The sequence below is a fragment of the Heloderma suspectum genome, chromosome 2 (genome assembly GCF_057233095.1).
Source record: "Heloderma suspectum isolate Gila_16-S chromosome 2, 16-S_ref, whole genome shotgun sequence".
Classification (NCBI taxonomy): Eukaryota; Metazoa; Chordata; class Lepidosauria; order Squamata; family Helodermatidae; genus Heloderma; species Heloderma suspectum.
In genome coordinates, this window is record NC_139459.1 from 92,192,011 (window position 1) to 92,198,319 (window position 6,309).

Consider the following 6,309-nt stretch of genomic DNA (forward strand, 5'->3'; position numbering starts at 1 on the left):
CCCTCATCCAGCCCATTACCGAGCTCAGGCACTGGTCCACAACTTGCACAGCCTCGCCTGATTCAGACGTCACCAAGGGATAGAGCTGTGTGTCATCAGCATCCTATGGTGCTGGCTGACTGACAGACAGACATCTTTTATTATTACAGATATCCAGAGTGTGTTCAGACTGCTCACTGTGCATGCACAATTCTTTGCAATTGCACGATCACATCAAGATTCCTTTTTGCACTGAGATTTAATCAATGTGCATATGTACTAGTGCATGTCAGTAACTGAAAATGATGGCAAGCTGCATACGTGACAACTTGCAAAGTTAATTTTGAAAGTTAAATCCGAAGGTTGGCAGAGTGAAATGTGGGGCAAAGCCCACAGAATAATGGAACCAAAGGGGTCTTCTCATCCCTACATGCCATACAAAAAACATTACAGTTCATGTGTTTAAAGTTTCCCCCTCGCTTTTTATAGCCACCATTAGCAGATATAAAACCTATAAGAAACTGGTAGACTGGATTTTTATAAAATGCTCATCCTCAAAGGAAGTTTCAAAACAAATGATCCCCAAAGTTATAATCTAGAAAGGCATTTACCATGCCAGTTACTGTTCTACCAAGCAACTAAGGAACTTTGGCATTTGGTGAAAGGTCACAGGCTCTGATTACAAGTGGTGTCAGTAACTCAGACATCCCACATTTAAATTCAGTTGGGAGAAAGCATCATCTTATATGAACTGCTTTAGCCCACTGGGTAATGGAAATACCTCTGTAATACACAAGTCATCCAAACCACTTAAGTGGCTGCTCAGAGAATGACTTTCTCATACAATTTAATAGCAATGTGGCCATGATCCACAGCACTGCACATGCAGGGGCTTCCCAAACTAATTTTCTTCCCATGCAGAACAAGGATAGATGTGGAAAACCCAAATTCATATCCAGATTTGGCAATGAAACCCATGAGGTAGCCTTCAGCAAGTCACTAGCTTTAGCCTAACCTCGCTCACAGACATGTGGATGCTGGGCTAACTGGATGTTAAAAAGAACATCAATGAACTATGAGATGGGGAGGTTTTGGTACATGTGACAAGGAAGGTTTGCATTCTTCCATCACCATTTTTATGGGTGAATACAGGACTCTATGTGCGAAGGGCCTGCAGAGTTTTAGAGTGTGGCATATTTCCTCCATCCCAGAGATGGACTTGCCAAGTCCCATGTGTACTGCAAAAACTGCAACTCCCCGATTTCTGACACTGTCCTGCACTTCCCCATTCACTTCTGCAGAGAGGACAATGCCATACCGACATGCATTCACATGTGTAGATAACATGTGGATGTGAAGACCTTTGCCAGTGATGGGGGAAGCTCCATGTGTGACTAGGTATAAAAGCAAAATTGAGGTTATGTCCCCAAAGAATCCCCTTTCTTGGCTAAGAAAAGGATCCTGGAAATTAACTATACTAAAACAGTTTTAATTCTCCTTAATATGTTTACATGATTTATTTATTTATTTATTTTACAAAGGAAGTAATTGGAGATCTGCAGATAGAAAATAGAGTTTATCCCACCCCACTGACCCCTTGTAATCAAAATATAGGGTTCTTGTAAGGGAGGGTGTATACTTGACATTGCAAAAAGTGTGTTATCACCATGTGTTGGCACCCCGGCTCTGGAATGAGCTCCCTAGTGAGGTTCGCCTGGCACCTACATTGTATTCCTTTCGGCGCCAGGTGAAGACCTTTTTATTTTCCCAGGCATTTTAGCATTTTAGCCTTCTAAATTTTTATCTTTGCTGTTTTAAATCTGTATTTTAAACTTCTGCACTGCTGCTAAGTTTTACTGTGGTTGTATTGTTATATTGTGGTTTTAATGTTCTGTATATTTTAAATTGTTTTATTGTGTGTTGTTTGGATTTAATTTTTGTGAACCGGCCAGAGAGCTTTGGCTATTGGGCGGTATAGAAATGAAATGAATAAATAAATAAATAAATAAAATTATCATTCCTTACCAGCATATAGCTGCAGTTCAAGTCAACAAGATTATTGATTTCAACAGTGCCCTTTGAATTACAAACGTGAGTAGTTTCTGGGGGCTGCTAAACCCCTATCATCTATTGAGCAAATATGATCAGGGATGCATGCTCTGTTTTTAGGGTATTGCCCTTCATACAGTGAGATGCCCTAGAGCTCTGCTAGGGTAAAAGGCGGGCTGTGGAAGAATGCCACAGGAAATCAGTCTTAAAACTTGATAGATCCATACCTTTTCACAATGGACTGCACTGGTGCATCATCAACATTTGGTGAATACAATCATGCAGATGGGCTAAAATTCAGCTTTGCTAGCCACTGAATCAAGCTACATCTAGTTTCTAAAGACTTAATTGGGTACTTTGAGCACTTTTCACTATCACGTCTTCACTGGCCAGTGGATCAGGAAGATGGTAATTACTGTGAGTCATTCAGTTTATGGACTTCAAGCTCCACCAAACTGACGTCAACGCAGACACAGGAATCCAGTTTCATAACTTCATGTCTGTCATTCTACAATAACATTCTGTGATCAAAACCATCATGAAATGCAGAACACTCCTGGATTGACAAGGCAGGCGAATCTCCTAAGGTAGTTTTGGACACCACAATATCAGCACAGGTTAGCTTTCCTCTTGCTGAGCTAAATTTAGAATGGCTTTGGGCCTGGTTCCAGACTCTGGGAAAGCTCTTTTATTTGCCATTTGATAAGCATGGCACAGCTGCTCAAGTAGCCCTGGTGGGAAGTCACTTTGGAAGAAGCGAAGCAACTGCCTGGGATGAATCGGTAACTGCTCCATCTTCATCAAAAGGTAGATCAGCCTTCCCCAATCTGGTGCCCTCCAGATGTTTGGGACTTCAACACTCATCAGCCCCAGCATGGCCAACGGTCAGGAATGCTGGGAGTTATAATCCAAAACATCTTTAGGACACCTGGTTGGGGAAGGCTGGGGTAGATACTTCCAGATACCACAAACCTAGTTCATTTAGGGTGCAATCCTATGGGTTGTGCCCCTGATGATCATAAGCCCCCAAACTCGTAGGCTTACGAGCATCCAAGGTAGGGATGGAGGAATGGAGGAGACAATCTTCACCCCCCTGCCCTCCACCCTACATTTTTCACTAGATAGGCTTTTTTGCCCTTCTAGCTGAGGTGCTTCGGAGGGGGAGGGAAGGTGTCTGGAGATGCCTCAGGATAACTCATATCCTGGCCTCTGCAGTCCCCTCCCTGCCCATTGAAACAGGTTCCTGCCCTCGGAGAGCAACCAGCACAATTCTTTCTGCGCCAGCTGTGAAGGGGAGGGGGAGGGCAGTCAGAGCTCTGATTCTCCCCTCCGAGGTCAGAGCGCTGTCTCTAACCTTGGATCAGGGAATCTGAAATAATCTTATGGTCCCTCAGACACCAAAGGAGTTCTCCCTCCAGGTGCAATCTTACACTCACCTACCTGGGAGAAAGTCCAATTGAACTCAGTAGGGCTTATGTCTGTGTAGACATGTAGAGGATTGCACTGCTAATGAGGGTTTGGCTCATTTGGGATAACTCTCCCATTTATGAAAGTGGTACCTGTGCAAAGAGAGTCCTGGCTGTAGGTGCCTCCCTCCCCAACTGTAGATGCTACTGCAAGATTGGCTCTACACTCACATGGATTCTTTTTCCCTTTGTGCTTTATTCTACCCCTCACTTTTATGCTGCTATTGCAGAGTCCATTCTCCAACTGTTGCTTTAATTTTGCCCTTATTGATTTTTTTTTAAAAAGCTCACCATTAAGGGCAAAAGCCTTCTCAAAGTGGCTTACATAATAAAATCCCATAAAATAAATTGGCAAAAATGAATACAAACAACACCAGCAGTGATGACAAACATCCAGCCCAGACTGTATTCAAATCCAGTAAACAATTGCAGTTAAAAGCCAACAACAGTTCAATAGAACACCATCAAGAAAAAAGGTCAAAGGAAAAGATGAGTCTTCTTCCGGGCTTTCCTAAAGACCTGTAACGATGGGGTCTGATGGACCCCAGATGGCACCCTATTCTAGAGGTATGGGGCCACTGAGGAAAAGGCCCTCCCACTGTACATGCTAGCCTAACTGCCCTCAAGGCAGGCAAGTGGAAAGGGCCTCCTTTGCTAATCTAGAAGTACAGGCAGGCTGACATGGGTGAAGGCGGTCCTTCAAGTAACTTGATCCCAAGGCTTTAAAGGTTAAAACCAGCATTTTAAATTGGGTTTGGAAATACACTGGTTACCGGTGCAGCTGGTACTGGATCAGCGTCACATGAACCAACTGCCTTGCCCCTGTCAAAACTTGGACAATTGCATTCTGCACCAGCCGAAGTTTCTGAACCACCTTTATACTCAGCCCCACGTAGAGCACCTTACAGTAGTGCAGCCTGGATGTCACTAGGGCATGTCGCAGTATAAGGCAGGTGTCTATGTTCCTACATAATAAATCAAACTGTGATGAGCATAAAGACATCAAAGCAACAGAAATTTATAAATTAAACACTGGCCTGAGTAATGAAAAAAAATGTTTTCAAAATCTGTCTAAAAGTTGGAAGTGATCAAGCTCCATCCAAAATGCTGGCAACTCTATTTTGTACCAATTGCTGTTTCCAAACTGATGGTAAAGACACTCCCACATAGTTGTTTATTCACTCAGTCACTTCCGACTCTTCGTGACTTCGTGGACCAGCCCACGCCAGAGCTCCCTGTCAGCCGTCGCCACCCCCAGCTCCCCCAAGGTCGAGTCCATCACCTCCAGAATATCATCCACCCATCTTGCCCTTGGTCGGCCCCTCTTCCTTTTGCCTTCCACTTTCCCTAGCATCAGCATCTTCTCCAGGGTATCCTGTCTTCTCATGATGTGGCCAAAGTACTTCAGTTTTGCCTTTAATATCATTCCTCAAGTGAGCAGTCTGGCTTTATTTCCTGGAGTATGGACTGGTTTGATCTTCTTGCAGTCCAAGGCACTCTCAGAATTTTTCTCCCAACACCACAGTTCAAAAGCATCTCTGTTCTTTCGCTCAGCCTTCCTTATGGTCCAGCTCTCGCAGCCATAGGTTACTACGGGGAATACCATTGCTTTAACTATGCGGACCTTTGTTGTCAGTGTGATGTCTCTGCTCTTCACTATTTTATCAAGATTTGTCATTGCTCTTCTCCAAAGAAGTAAATGTCTTCTGATTTCCTGGCTGCAGTTAGCATCTGCCGTAATCTTTGCACCTAGAAATACAAAGTCTGTCACTGCCTCCACGTTTTCTCCCTCTATTTGCCAGTTATCAATCAAGCTGGTTGCCATAATCTTGGTTTTTTTGAGGTTTAACTGCAACCCAGCTTTTGCACTTTCTTCTTTCACCTTCGTCATAAGGTTCCTCAGCCCCTCCTCACTTTCAGCTATCAAAGTGGTATCATCTGCATATCTGAGAATGTTAATGTTTCTTCCAGCGATTTTAACTCCAGACTTGGATTTATCAAGCCCAGCACATTGCATGATGTGTTCTGCGTACAGGTTGAATAGGTAGGGTGAGAGTATACAACCTTGCCATACTCCTTTCCCAACCAGTCCGTTGTTCTGTGGTCTGTTCTTACCGTTGCTACTTGTTCGTTATACAGATTCCTCAGGAGGCAGACAAGATGACTTGGTATCCCCATACCACCAAGAACTTGCCACAATTTGTTATGATCCACACAGTCAAAGGCTTTAGAATAGTCAATAAAACAGAAATAGATGTTTTTCTGAAACTCCCTGGCTTTCTCCATTATCCAGCAGATATTGGCAATTTGGTCTCTAGTTCCTCTGCCTTTTCGAAACCCAGCTTGTACATCTGGCAATTCTTGTTCCATGAATTGCTGGAGTCTACCTTGCAAGATCTTGAGCATTACCTTACTGGCATGTGAAATAAGTGCCACTGTTCGATAGTTTGAACATTCTTTAGTGTTTTCCTTTTTTTGGTATGGGGATATAAGTTGATTTTTTCCAAACTGGTGGCCATTCTTGCATTTTCCAAATTTGCTGGCATATGGCATGCATCACCTTGACAGCATCATCTTGCAAGATTTTAAACAGTTCAGCGGGGATAGTGTCATCTCCTGCTGCCTTGTTATTAGCAATGCTTCTTAAGGCCCATTCAACCTCACTCTTCAGGATGTCTGGCTCTAGCTCACTGACCACACCATCAAATCTATCCCCGATATTATTATCCTTCCTATACAGATCTTCTGTATATTCTTGCCACCTTTTCTTGATCTCTTCTGCTTTTGTTAGGTCCTTGCCACCTTTGTTTTTGAT